Raw genomic sequence first — 13,908 nt, forward strand, 5'->3', positions numbered from 1 at the left:
CCCGCTGAGCAGGAAACCCTACAAGGGGCTCAATCTCAGGGCCCTGGGATCATGACGTAAGCCGAAGGCAGATGCTCAACCAGCTGAACCACCGGGGCACCCCTCCTTATGTATTTTTTTAAAGTTAACTTTACCTCCACTCCATTGCTGCTATCCATTCTAAAAGCCACTCTCTAGACTTGGCCACTTTCCAGAACTACTATGTATCAGAGAATTTAAACCTTGATATCCCACTCTCTGACCTCCCATCCTTCCAGGTGTCTTTTGCTCTTCCTGTAGTGACCTTGGATCTTTCAGTGCTTTCATCCTTGCTATCATGACTATTGCCTGACCTCTTGTCCTTGTCTATGTTATCTGGGTCTTCTATTTGATCATCCTCTGTGTGATCATACTCTTCTAATAAGCACACTCTATTTCCTTGAGTTCTTTTATTTTTTTAAATCTTTATTTATTTTTAAAGATTTATTTATTAATGACAGAGAGAGAGAGAGAGAGAGGCAGAGACACAGGCAAAGGGAGAAGGAGTCTCCATGCAGGGAGCCTGGCATAGGACTCCATCCTGGGTCTCTAGGATCACACCCCGGGTCGAAGGCAGACGCCAAACCACTGAGCCACTGGGGCTGCCGAGTTCTTTTATTTTTTTTAATGCTCCATTTAGAGCAATTCCATCATTTGCTCTTATTTTTCCTAAACATGAGAAACTGACCATGACTAGAGAAAATAACCCTGTATGCCAACTGGTGCCACACAAACACATTGTCTTAGCCTCCACTGGGCCCTTGCACAACTCGATGATTCATACATTCACATTGGTTAGTTTCTTGAGCCACTCTTTCAGTCTTTCTCCCCTTCCTCAAATCTCCAATCAGCCCAAGCCCATGTTTCTAATCTCAATGAGCAGCCTTGCTTCTGTTACATTAGAGAAGCTCTTCTAGGTAAACTGCTATCTTCCACTATCTATAAACTTATCTTCACCCACACCCATCTTTACTTCCTTCTTCGTTCACATTCTCAGATGATGAGGTGTCTCTCCTTCTGCTTAGGACAGACCAGAATCACCTCTGTATTGACCACTCCTGATGTCTCATCCTATTTTTTCAGACTTGCATTGCTTATTCCCACCAGTATCTTCATCTTCAAACTCTGCCTCCATTCTGCTTCCTTTCCCATCTCTGCAACTTGTTATATGAAATTCTCTTATGTAATTCTACAGCTTCATCTCCCACAATTCCCTGCCCCACACATTCTAATGATTTCTCTCTTTGACACACTATGTTGTTTCATGCCTTGATAATTTTGCTGAAACTGTCCCATTAACTGGAATATTCTTTCGCTATTTTGCAATCTAGGAAACTTCTACTCATAAGACTCAAATTGGGTACTGCCTCCAAGCAGGCTATCATGACTTTCCAATCTGAGTAGTCACCTGGTTTCCAGGTTGCCATTCATACCTTAAAGTTATCATAGCAACCTTATTTTACTTCCTATATTTTATCATAATTATTTATGCGGCTGTCACCCTTGCAGACTAGGTGATCTTGAGGGCAAGAACTCTTATTTTATTCATTTTTGTATCCTAAATGACTAAAGCAGTTCCTGGAATAATGTGGCTGATCAATATGGTTATATGAGTGATTAATGAATAGGAATTTCTCATAAAGTAAGTATATTAATTAGTATACAATGTTACCTTAGTTCTAAATGGCTTCATTTCATAGATCTTTTTTGGACATATATGCATTTTATGGCAGGAACTTTTAAAACTCACACTAAGAATAATAAAAATAATAATAAGAAGAAGACAATTTTTGACACAACACCAACTGTGTGTTTTGTTTTAGGAACTATGTTAAATGATTCATATTCATTATGTCATTAAATCCTTATGACTGCACTCTGAAGGTAGTACTATTAGCATAATTCTAGAGGTGAGGAGCAGAGAATCAGAGAGGTTAAGTAACATACCCAATGTCACATAACCAGGAGGTTGCAGAGCTAGTTTATGAAACTTGGCCGGGCTGGCACAAAGACTCATGCCCTAAACACATATTACCTCCCTTCTAGCCCCTGGCTGCCCTTTCTTTGTCCCCGGTCTCTCTTCTTCCCTTGTCGCATGCATGCATTGCTTTTCCTTGGCCTGATTTGCCTCTGCTATTTGAGCACCCTCCACCCTCCACCCAACTCCTAGCACCAAGACTGTGATATCTGGGACGTTCTGTTCTACAGCCATCCATCTGATCCACATATGTAATAATTGCTTCAAAGAAGCCCAAGGGTTGAGAAAATTCATTTCTTTTTTTTAATTTTGTTTATTTATTCATGAGAGACGCACAGAGAGAGGCAGAGAGAGAGGCAGGCTCCATGCAAGGAGCCCGATGTGGGACTCGATCCCCGGACTCCAGGATCACACCCTGGGTCAAAGGCAGGAGCTTAACTTCTAAGCCACCCAGGTATCCCCATTTCTTAATAATCATTAAGCAATAAATGCTATTTAACACTATTTACCTCAGATTATTAGGAGTGAGGCATTCTGTGCGTTGTTTTCACTATAATGCAGTTTGGGATAGTTGGAACTTTGAACTTAAACTGGTCATTGCTCTTCTTCTTTTGTCATTAGCAACATTCTAGTGCAGAATAAATTCTGCATATCCACTTTTTTAAAAAAGATTTTATTTATTTATTCATGAGAGACAGAGAGAGAGAGAGAGAGAGAGAGAGAGAGAGAGAGAGAGAGACGCAGAGCCAGAAGCAGGCTCCATGCAGGGAGCCTGACATGGGACTAGATTCTGGGTCTCCAGGATCACACCCCGGGCTGAAAGCAGGCACTAAACTGCTGAGCCACCCAGGCTGCCCCTGCATATCCACTTTTAACAGAGAATGAATGAAAACCCAAGGCTAGGGCTGATTAGAATCCCATGGGGTCAGAAGCCCCACATATATAACCCTGTTGGAAAGTCCTCCATGCATGTATAAGGCAAGGGGAATGAAAGTCTTCTTTACTGGTGACAAGCGGACGGCTTACTTTATCCATATATCGACAGATATTGTCTTACATATAGCCTGCCTCTAGATTCTGAAACTAGGAGGATTTAACCTCAATTGGGTTGAAAGAACTTAATCAAGGAATTACCTCATCATTCTTCTCCCTGTTAAATTGAGTGGCATTTGCTTAATGCACAGAATTACAATACAATTCTTACTAGAGTTCATATGACTTGATGCCAAATATTTAACATTTCCTTTTTTAGGACCACCACACTCTCCAAACTCTGTCCTTTCTTGGTCTGCAAAGTTGAGGCATTATTGTGCCTGTTGCAATGTTAACAACATAATGCTTCAGATGATAATACTTAAATCTGAACTTTACTTCCCACTCAACCCACATATGAAGCCCATACTCCTCATAAGTATATTATACATTAAAATTGGAAAAAAATCTGTGTACTTAATAAATAAGTAAAAGCATGCATGTCCAAATGTGATTTAATAGTGACAAAACATTAGCAGATGAAGTATAGATTATTTTGGAAATGTCTGAATATCTACTGGAGATCTAGGTTAAATTACTCTTGAATGTATCTTCTGTATGTACTATCATAAATATTTACATTTCATTATTGATAGAATTTTTTCTTCAATCTCTGAGATTGAATCATTTCATGGAATTGTATGTGAACTCTGACAGGGCTATTTTTAAAAATATTTTATGTATTTATTTGAGAAAGAGTGAGCACAAGAGAGAGCAAAGAGCACAAGTGGGGGCACAAGTGGGCAGGGAGAGGGGCAGGGGGAGAGGGTAAAGCAGACTCTCCACTGAGCAGGGAGTCTGACATCAGGGCTTGGATCCCAGGACCCCGAGATCATGACCTAAGCCAAAGGCGGGCACTTAACCGACTGAGCCACCTAGGCACCCCGCCAAAGGGCTATTTTATCATTTAGAAACATCCTCTGGTTTGTTAAATGCCAAGTACTTCTAGGATGCAGTTGAGATAATCTCAATTTATAATTCACTTTTAAACCTTTTGACTTTAACCTTCTCATTTCCTGAGATAAAGGTGTATAAAGCAACAACTCCTTTATTAGCTCATTTCAGATAGTTATCACCTGCTCAAGAATACATATAAAAATGCTCCTCAGACTATGCCAAGCAAAGAATTCATAAACTTCTGCAGGCAAAGGATAGGTCCAGCTAGCTGCTCTGGAAGTTACCTCTAGATCTGGGGCTCTAGGATTCAATGGAGGTGATGGTTGCAAGGAATGGGGACACAAGGGAAAAGCAACTGCTTAGATCACAGGATCCCTGGATGTTTGTCTCTGGGATAACACTCTGATAACACTCGATGTTTGAATTAAATCTAGAATACCTCTTTACCCCTATTGCTAAATCCTATCCTCAATGTAAACAGGGTCTATCTGCCAGTGTGCTTTTTTTATCTGAAGTAAAAATATTCCAATTGTGACGTCCCCATTGATTGTTGAGGAAAAGATTAAACATTAGTTTATCACAAATAAAGTCTTATTGCCCTGGAATGAAATGATGGAGCAAATGGAAGCATAAGGAACAAAATGCTTATTTCCTTCATAAATTCTTAGCCTTTCAGGTGAAGTGCAATAAGGATGATCAATGGAAAAGGAGGCTTCAGTTCAAGTTCTCTGGGGAGAGGTTAGAAAAGTAGCAAATTAACCTGTCTGATACCTTATCAGCCAGTTTTGAGTAATCAACTAAGTTAACATTCTTACCTTCTACAAATCATTAAATCATATACCACGGACCCGGAAATCTAGTTCCTCCAGCATAAGGTATGGCTGGAATGTGAGGAAATGTCAGATTAGGAGGATTTTTCCCAACAAAAGAGAGTTAGCGATTCCTTCAGAACTTTAACCCTTTTTAATCTAAGTAAAGTCTGTCCCAGTTAGATCAGGCAAGCAAATTGTTCTGCAGCTATGGCATTGTTTGCTGGGCTAAATTGGGACCTAACAGAATTGCACTAGGACTCTAAAGGAACAATGGTGCATGCAATTCCAACACCTTTATAACTCATGAGGACAAATACACATGACAGGACTTGAAAGTGCATTAAGCTTGAGTTTATTCTTCATGGTTTCAGGTGAAGAGCAGCAGGAGGGATTAGCTTGTAGATAATCTATTCCCCCCCACCACCCTCCTTTCTTCATCTCTCTTACAAAACTCCTGTATTTGAGGGATTGAACTGACGATACAAATTTTAACCCTTGCCTCAACTTCTCCATACTTCTGAGGAATTCAATACAAAACACAAAGATACCAAAACCTTTGAGATAATAGCACAAACACCAGCAACAGCAAATGAAGAACTACCATGCTGTGCCTAGGCAAATATGTCAAGAAGATTTCTCTATTTGGCTCAGCTTGTAGCTCATATAAAATAGACTCAAGACTCTCTTGCTGAATGTTTAATTATTTCCATATCCATTGAGTCCCTGGGAATAAATCTGCTTGTAAAAAAAAATCTATAGATATCAGAATTAAATATAAAACCATGCAGTTTTGTGCCCTCTTATGCTGAGAAGCAGAGCTGTAGAGTCTATACTCAGGCTTGGGTTCCTTCCCAGAAACCAGCAGAGATTGCTCTACTAGGAGATTTCTATCTCCCCAGCATGCTTTGACTAGGGGAGATCCGATTAAAATTAATACCAAGGGCAGATTTGAAAGAAAGACAAATAATAAAGTACAACCCAAGATGGAGATATTTTTGCAAATAGAAACTATGTTTTATTTAACTTGTCTCTTTTAAGGTGAGAACCAAATGTTGACACAAAACATCGCTTAGTGTCTGGTTGGCAGGGATGGTCTCCTCTTCTGCTTTCCACTAGGCAGTGGGCACACGAGCTGGTGGTAAGAGCAGGATCAGCTGGTTGAGGTAACCCCAGAACATACTGAGTATACAGAGCCACCCACACCAGTTCCAACCAAGACAGATAGCTTATTAGAAGTCTCAGGAGCAGCAGAGTGGAAGCGGAATGAATAAATTGGCCTCCTGGAGCACTATGCAGTCTGCATTGAGGGCTTCTGCCTTTATGCTCTTAACCTCACCACTCTTTTCCCCAGAGAGTTATGCTGTGGAAACTCTGGAGTTTCATTCTAAACTAGAAATATCACAACACTGGCAATTTTCTGCCTAAATCTCCTACTTCCAAACTTCACTTATCATATCTGTGAGGAGCCAATCTTGAATCTTGCCTGAGTTTCCCAGAACCATTTAGACACTATTGCAATTATCTATAGTTGTGTGTTACATATCACCTTGGTACATAGTGACTTAAAAGAACCATCTTTTTACTTCTCATCAGTCTTTGGGTCAGGAATTTGGGCGGGGCTGAGTGGTACCGCTTGTCTCTGTTTCACCTGGGGTTGGTGGGATTTATTCATGTGGCTTCATTCAACTATCAGATGGTTTAGGCTGAGCTGGAGGATTCAAGGTGGCCTCTGTGCTGGCTGTCTGCTGAAACACACTGGTTCTCCTCTTCATGGCCTTTCCTCAAGAGACCACCAAATGGTCTCTCATCCTCCAGGGCCTTTCTCTCCAGCAAGATGGCCTAGGCTTGTTCATGTGGTGTTGCAGAGTTATAAGGATTAAAGCAGAAGTTATAAGGTCTTGGGACGTCTGGGTGGCTCAACGGTTGAGTGTCTGCCTTCGGCTCAGGGTGTGATCCCAGAGTCCAGGGTCAAGTCCCACTCAGGCTCCCTGCAAGGAGCCTGCTTTCTCTTCTGCCTCTGTCTCTGCTTCTCTCTGTGTGTGTCTCTCATGAATAAATAAATAAAATCTTTAAAAAAAATAGTAAGTTATAGGTCTTAAGTCCTGAGTTTGGAAATTCTAGAACATCCCCTTCCTGAATATTCAAGTGGTCAAAGCAAATGCCTAGGTCAGCCCATATTCAGGAGGTAAAGAAACAGATTCTCCCTCTTGATGAGAGGAGCAGCGTACATGTACAGACTTTGGAGGTTATGGGATGTCATCTCTGTAAGCAATCTATCATAAACCATGTGGTTTAGACTGTTGGTAGGTAACCTCTGCTCTCTGTAGCCAGGCTGATATGTCAAGTAGCTCCTAAATTCTGGACAAATTCAATTTCACTCTTCACCAGACCAGGTACCTAATATGGCCTAGCTAGCCCTGGCCCACTCAAGACAGGAGCTGGGGCATGCCCCGTGTGTATATGGCACATTTACTGTTCATGTGGTAGAAGGGGAGCTAAAAGCTTCAGCCATTCAAAGACGTTAAAAAAAAACAAAATGTGTTATAGAATGATCCTCTTTCTCTCTCCCTACCTTCCAGCCCTGATCTTCTGTCTAGGTAACCCTGTAGACATTTGAATTACATGGGCCATGGGGTATTCTCTAAGCTTCATCTTTCAATTCAGAGTTTAATATCCCTTTTTCCTCCTCTGTGCCTGTCCTGTTCCAAGATCTACAGTTAGCCCGTACCTGTCCTTTCCCTGAAGTCTGTCTCTTGGTTAAAATACCTATGTGTTGCATTGCATGGGGCAGAGAAAGGGAAATAGAAACTGATTAGAATGTATGGGTTCAGCCCCACCTTGACACTGACCCTTTGTCCCACCCCTCCCTCTTCAACCGTAGGTCAAATTCCAAGAGATGATCTTTACTCTCTATTGAGAAAGGCTGTGATTGACACACCCCTAGGATGCTTTTTTGTACATTCGAGTGGATAAAAGGTTACATACTTTGTATGCAACTTCAGACTTTGGTTGAGCAGCTATGATTGGATAAGGATTGCAAGACAATAAAAAATCAGGATGTGGCATCAATGAAAATACAATTAAATATTGTCTAAGTATAATGTGCCTAATCTGCATGCAGAGACAAATCTATCCTGCTTGTAAACTTCACCCACGTTTTTGCTCAAATACATGATTCCTCTGTACTAGTTCACATGGCATAGCAATTCCTAAGGATCACAGACCACGTTAAAAATAATATAAAATGTGGATAAATTATCCTCCTAGAAAAAAAATGCACAAGTGGAAAATATTTGCATTTATTTCAATACATTTGCCAATCCTCTAGTTTTATTATCCATGAGATTCTGGTAAATAAAATGTAATGGGATGTGGCCTTTTGGAAAAATCTCAAGGGAAATGAATATCAACTTAGAATAATTTTATTGGGAATTATGTGTTCAGGACACAGGTATCCTCCTTCAGCATTCCATTTTAATTAATGTCTCACGTGGATCTTATTACGTAGGTGACCTCCTGCCCTTTGGTCATCTCCACCTTTCTTTCGAAAGATCTGATGGAAGTATCCTGTAATAACCATGCAAGCTTTCAGGCCAGTGCCCCTTCCTTGAGGAGAAAAAAAAAAAAGCCCTCTTAATCTGTGCCTCACATGCATCATAGTTCTGAGTTTTGTAAGAGGAGGATCCTATCCTGAAGGGTTTGGTGACTATCCAATTTTCACATGAGCATAATAAACTGAAATTACCAGTTACTATACATCCTGTCTATTGTCCAAAGAGATACACAATCTTCTAGAGGAACAGAAACAAATCTGCAAAAGGTCATGTGTGGTTTGGGCATTTCTGAAGCCAGGTACTAAGTCTGTTTTGATGAGGGTAATATGTACTGATGCTTTGCTCTTAATAATTTATCATTTCTGAGGAAGTCTAAGTAGAGTCATTAAATGTCACCTGACAGTCGAATCTGAAAGCAATTGAGATTTCCCAAGCATAGCTTAGCACCTCTTCTTATGTATATAGTTCAAGTGCAATGTCCAGTTTAATACAAATCCAGTTGTTAAGGTGGTGTTCACTCCACACATTTTACAAATTTGTCCCATTTCTAAATTGTCACTGGCTTGATCCTGTCTATAAAGAAGAATATAAAATAATGTAATGACACCCTGGGCAGGTAGAGTGTCTTTTATCAGTGATCTCAAAACACTCATAAGCATTAATTACTTCTCCAAACAGGCTGGGAGGGAGATGTGGTTATAACCATTGTGCTGATGAGGAAGCAGATGCTGGGTCAGGGATCGGTGACTTATGATAAACCACCCAATCTTGAGCAGGTCTAGATTAGGAAGATGGAAAAATGGCCAACTCTAAGATAGAGCATAAGCTATTTGCCCAACTTTGCCCATCACTTGCCAGTCAAGCCTGCCCTGGCTCCATCCCTCATCACTACTCTGTTTCTTCGTCTGGTCATCTCTAGTCCTCATCACTAGGTATTATGAGCACTCCACTGAAGCAGGAATTGTCCAAGCTGAGCTATAGAAGCTGGGATGCCTGCAAACCAAATAAAAAGGAATCAAGGAGAAACTGAGTATAACCCATTTCTCAGGCCTTCCAGAGGATTCAATATAAGGACAGTCTGAACTGTAAGCACCAGATAGGAATCAAACCCATGGGAGCCCTGGAAGACTCTGTTTTGAATGAGTTGTTCTTCCTGTGGGCATTAATGATAAGATGTTATCTGACTCCACGATGTTCCAATACATTGGATAAAGTGAAGCTAATTTAAGGCTTTATTGTTGCACATTCCACACCACTACTGAATAAGGCACCGCGTCAAGAAAGTAACATCCATTCAGAGATTGTGCTTCCTACACTTTGCCATTTGTTTTCTCCTTTATCCTCATTAATTCTCCAGTTCCCCAAACTTTCTCAGTAAAACGTAGTCAAGCTTCAGTCCAGAATTAACATCAGAGCCAGAACAAAGCCACGACCAATGCTCACATGGACCGTCTTACCTAGGAAAATTCCAGACACTCCCTAACCTGTCAAAGCCCCTAAGTGGACAACATCCCCATTTCTGGTATTAATATAACAAACCCCAGATGAAACAAAAAATTCATGTCATCCTGGACATTTCTATTTCCTATAGCACTTCCTTGCCTTCTCCAAAATAGGCAACAGGTAAGAGATCAGGACCTAAACAGTGATAGCCACCATGGAAAGAAGTGTGCATTACAAAATAAAATCATGATAAGTTAGTTCCATGTCACGTCACTAGAAAGCTTACACACAACTGAGAGAAAAAAAACAATCTTTTTTTTTTCCATTGCCCACTCAAAACAAGCCATGACTTCATCAGGCCTGGATATCTGGTAAGTTCCACTAGAATATCATGCTCTGGAATTTAGGAATTAGAGGAAGGGGCCAGAGGAAATTTTAAAATAGCCCTAGAGGGTGGTCAGGCCTGGTTCACAGATCTACTGCACTGTGTAACCCACAGCCCTCTGGGAGCTGTAGCAGTGATGTGTTTTACTTTTCTATTTTGAGCCTGTGACTCACATTACAAATATTGACTTCTATTTCTCTATTAGCATCAGATTTTTTCTTGAATCCTCCAAATTGACTTTGACTATAACTTTGGTTAATATTAAACCTCCTGGGTCAACACATTTTTATAGCTGTGAGCTGCTCCAACCACTGGAGTGGGATTGGCATAGAAGTATTATAACCAGGAGCAAGACACAGAGAAGCCTCCTTCCAGAACCCCCCACCCCCCATCCCCCAACTACTCCAAACACTCCTGCCAGATTTATCTTCCCAAAGCACCAGTGGAATCATGATTCCCTGGTGTAAAGGGCTTCCACAATACCCCACTGCCAAGAGAGGAAGGTTTGAATTCCATACCTGAGCACCCTGTGAAACCCCAAAGATTTTGCCAAACACATCCTACCCCACCCAAACATACGTAATCTCTTCCTTGCTTTAAACCTCTAAGCACTTTGGGTCTTTCTTATGATACATAAGTAAACTTACACATGAGCAAATTCTCACTCAGCTTCTCTTGCCTCCTTCATCATCGGCTTGAACACACTCATCTTAGTACCCACTATACACCCAACTCCTGAGCCAGGCACATGGGAGATGATGAATAAACATTTGCTGAGCTGAACTGTATCTCAAGGTTTATCTATTTACTTTAGGCACATGATTAATCATCACATGAAGTATTTAAAATAGCCATACTGCAAGGTGGCTGGACCAAGATGTCTCAAGGAAAATGAAGTGGTTTTTGCTAAATACAAGAACATGTATCAGTATTATTCTTCATCTTATCCAGGATAGAAATTATAGCCAAAGGTGCAATAAACAAGAAAATATAGGTCAGAGAGGATAATAAAAATAGAAACTCACAGGGAACACAGCATCCTAACAGTTTCTATGATAAGGTCTTTGCACATTTCCTGGTAGATGATCATAAGGAGAAAATATTGGGGAAGCAGGAGGAAGAAGCAGAAAGTAGAAAGAACAAGAGAAAAATTAAAAAGAAGGGAAAGGAACCTAAAAACCAGGTACAAATGAAATCCCTTGACTATAGTGAATTTGACCTCTTTCCTTTATTAACCTAGAAATAACCAGATAAAGTCCAATCCCTTTGTTTGCAGAGGGGGAAATGGAGGGCCAAGGAGGCCAAATTATTTCACTTCCTTGGAATACAAGTACTTTAACTGAAAGCAGGCATCTTGGCCATGATGTTTGAACAACTTAATCAGGTTCATTAAAAAATTAATTGGGTGCCTCTGTTGCTGATGGAGTCTATCCAGCCCACAAGTGTTTACTATGTCCCTTCTTACAGGCACTGAAGATGCAGGAAGGAATATCTGGTTTTGTCAAAATATGTCCAGAGGTTTAGATATGCCCTTTCTATTTTACAAAGTTGAAGGAAAGACTGCAGGATTCCACAAATGAGTCTCTATGGAGCGTCCTCAGTAATGTTGGGCAAGCCTCCTACTTTTCCAAAGCTTTGAGAAATATCTTTAACTCATATGTTATTGCCTATGCCCCATTCCTTCATTTCCAATTTGCCCAAATGTGGCCACGGTTGAGGAAAAGGCAAGGAGGGGTTTTCAATCACTCCTTGGCAATAAGATCAAGAAGTGCGTGCAGGTGCAGGCAGGCTTCCATGCATATGGCTTCACCTCTCATCCACTCTCTGGTGTTCCCACAATAAAAATAACTGACCCCCAGGCGATCTGGGACTTCCATCAACTGCTTTTTATCAACTTAGGTTTTTTGAAACACTAATACCCATTTGGTTTTAGAAAAATAAAGGGAGCAGAAGGCTATTTGACAATCAGCCTTTCTAGAAAGTCTATGAGTGACTTGTGAGTTTTCTCATGGTTTGTAGTAATGCACAAGCAAGGGACGTATGTTTCCATTTTATCATATCCCTGTGGATGCTGAAAGTCCATATTTTCCTGTTGCTGAAACTTAATGGAAAAAAAAAAACTAAAAAAAAAATCCCTCAAAAGGAAAGCACCAACACTTCTTTTATGACTCATTTTCAATGTCAATAGAAAGATTTGTTTCCTCAGAAGGTGCACTTTAAAAAAGAAAAAAACAACTGAAAATTCTAAAACAAAATTGACCCTTTAACAAGATGGACTTGAACTGAGTGGCTCCATGTATATGAGGATTATTTCCAGTAAATATAGTACAGTAGTGTAAATGTGTTTTCTTCCCCTTATGATTTTCTCAATAAGATTTTCTTTTCTCTAGTTTCCTTTATTGTAGAATATGATATATTATATACACAATATACAAAATGCATGTTATTGATGGTTTATGTCATTGGTAAGGCTTCTGGTCAATAGCAGGCTATTAGTAGGTAAGCTTCTGGGAAATTAAAAGTTATACTCGGATTATTGGCTGTGTGGGATCAGTGCCCCAACCTCTGTATAGTTCAAAGGTCAACCATAAAAACCTTGCCACATATCGTAAGGCCAAGAGAAAATGCCACTCACCAAAGTAAATCCATTTACTTGTACATTCTTACTCTTTCCTTCCTTATCTCAAAGCAAAATCCTGTACCATCTTCACCTAATACATGCATGTATGATAGATTTATGATAAAACTGAGAACTAAATATTCGCAGAAGTGTATCACAAATCTAGTCTGAAGCATGAATAAGCCTATCTACCAGGAATAAGCAAATCTTCCCATAAAGGGTTTGCCTTTCTCCAGACTTTCAATAATATACAGATCAACTCAGTCCCCGACTATGTTAATACATAGTCCGTGGGCCAATAACCAGTATGGTTTTGGTCAATTTTAAATAATACTGACACCAATAACAACACTAAATGTCAGGCACTGTATGAGTACCTTACAGCCGTTGTTTCATGAATTCCTCACATGGTTCATGCCCAGTGTTTTCATCATTTTACAGATAATGTTTCCTGTGTGTTGATTCAAAGTGGAGTGGGTGATAGGCCAAATTTAGAAACCAAAAATAAAAGTTTGAATCCTTAGAAAGGAAACTCCTACACTCAGCACCTTGGATTTGAATTTGGATTTGAATTTACTTTGCTTCCCATAGCGCAAGCAAAAAAAAAACAAAAAACAAAACAAAACAAAACAAAAAACAGAAGATGGGAATCCAGAGAGTTGAGATGACCAGCTCTGAAGCCTCCTAAAAATCAGGCCAAATGATAGTACAGAAAGAAGGATGAGGAATTCCTCTGGGCCTCACTCCTCACTATTACATCCCAGTGTGAGGCATATGTCTGGCATTTAGGGTGTTCATAATTTATTGACTGGATAGAGGAAAGATTGCCTCTCTTCTGCATGTTCAAGTGATTTCTGAAAGATTCAAAACCTCTGCTCTTAACGGCAGATGCCTCTCTGGACAAAAGAGAGGGTGGTGCAAGGGAGAGGGAGAAAAAGAGAGAGAAGTGTGTGTGGGGGGGGGGGTTGCATATAGGCTAAATTAGAGCACTATTATGAATATTTTGCTTAACTTTGGAGTATTAATGATTTGGGAGCATGCTAAAGCAGAGTTGGGTAATGGATGTGCCTTCTACTGGGTTCAGGCCATCTACTAATGCCTGTGGTTTCAAGGCCATCAAAAAGCCTTGACAACTTTTCATTTACAAGCACTAAATAAGTGCCATTAGC

At 40.3% G+C, this 13,908-nt stretch overlaps 1 long non-coding RNA gene across 14 annotated transcripts in view; it reads right to left on the minus strand.

Annotated features, from left to right (window-relative positions):
• The window catches only part of LOC144297977 (uncharacterized), a 252,549-nt gene that overhangs the window by 40,620 nt on the left and 198,021 nt on the right, over nucleotides 1-13,908 (minus strand). For 3 of the 14 annotated variants that reach the window (XR_013364980.1, XR_013364968.1, XR_013364949.1), the window contains one exon: nucleotides 8,076-8,343. The exons of 6 other annotated variants lie outside the window; for them this stretch is intronic. This is a non-coding gene — a long non-coding RNA (uncharacterized LOC144297977). Of the gene's footprint in view, nucleotides 1-8,066; nucleotides 8,344-13,908 lie in introns of those variants that run through there. 5 more of the 14 variants (XR_013364978.1, XR_013364967.1, XR_013364979.1 and 2 more) reach the window with 5 other exon arrangements.

The sequence above is a fragment of the Canis aureus genome, chromosome 26 (genome assembly GCF_053574225.1).
Source record: "Canis aureus isolate CA01 chromosome 26, VMU_Caureus_v.1.0, whole genome shotgun sequence".
In the NCBI taxonomy this organism is placed as follows: Eukaryota; Metazoa; Chordata; class Mammalia; order Carnivora; family Canidae; genus Canis; species Canis aureus.